Genomic DNA, 1,377 nt, shown 5'->3' on the forward strand with positions numbered 1-1,377 from the left:
ATTAAAGAACAGCTTTTAAAGGAATTATAAAATATCACAAATGAGATTAGAGTTTTAGACTTTAGGTCTCCCTCCTCTTGTAGTGAATATTTAACTGCTTATTAATTATTCATGAAGTGTTAGCAGTTATACAAGATGAAGAAAGAGTTCCTGGTCAGTGAATTTATCGATAATGAAAGAAAGCAAAGCTATAACACAGAGACATTCCAGGTAAAGAGTTAGATGAGCCTTCCCGGTGAGCCACTGAGAGCATTTCATTTCATTTTCCCTTTGCCCTGGGGCCTGTTCTTCTGATCTTTCAGCCTCACATCATTAAGAATGGGGAGCAAGTAATTGTAAGTAGCAGGGTCTTGCTTATACACTCTCTCAACATGCAAACTATAATGAGGGCTTTGAAAGAGCAGAGAGATAGGAGTTTGACAGACCAGATTATAGAACATATGCAGGTAAAGGAAGCACCAACTAAGAAGAATAATGAAATGGAGAAAATTTTCAAGCTTAAGTTGTGTTGACTTTATTGGCAATACAAGGGAACTGAGTACTCAATACTTGACTTGAAGGTTTTGGGCTTTTGTGGGGTGGGGGAAGGGAAGTCCATTAAGATACCCAGGTAGGAAACATAGAGAACGAGAGATATCCTTTTATTTTTTTAAGAGATAGAATTTTTGTCTTTATGATGAACCCATATCAGTTAGAATTAGCATTGGCTGCAAATAACAAAGAACCAAATTATAGTAGTTTAAACAAGATAGACATTGATTTCTGTCTTATATACAGGTGGGATGTGAGCAGTCCAGGACTGAATGGCCACTCTGCTTCATAAAGTCCTCAGAGACTTGGACTCTTCAACTCACTTGTCTGTTATCTCTAGATTGATGCCTTTGTCCTCAGGGTCCAAGATAGCCGTTAGTGTTCAAGCCATCCAATTCAAGTTCCAAGCAGCAGAAAGAAAGAAGGGATGGAGAAGCAATGGGAAAAGGGCATGCTTCAAATTTCTCTGAGAAAGTTTTCTGAAACTGTGTCACAGTTCCATCTATTTCCCATTGGATGACAATTAGACACATGGCCACCTCTAGCTAGAAAGGAAACCAAGACACAAGGCCATAATACTGGCTGAAAACCAGCAGTTCTATTATGGAGAGAAAATTGCTATGGTAATTTCTTAAATCCCCTCTCTCAGGGAGTCATTTTAACAATGCATGCTGGTCTAGCCTTCTTAATATCAAAGTAAGATATTCAATATAAAACGCTACAATATAAAGCTGCTAATAAAAGAATCTAGCTCTTTTCCTTGATTAGAATATATCTGAAAAGCTTTTCTAAAGGGTTTGAGTTTCTCACTATAAATCAAAATTAGGAGTCAGATATAACTAGATT

The sequence above is a fragment of the Myotis davidii genome, unplaced genomic scaffold (assembly GCF_000327345.1).
Source record: "Myotis davidii unplaced genomic scaffold, ASM32734v1 scaffold135, whole genome shotgun sequence".
NCBI lineage: Eukaryota > Metazoa > Chordata > Mammalia > Chiroptera > Vespertilionidae > Myotis > Myotis davidii.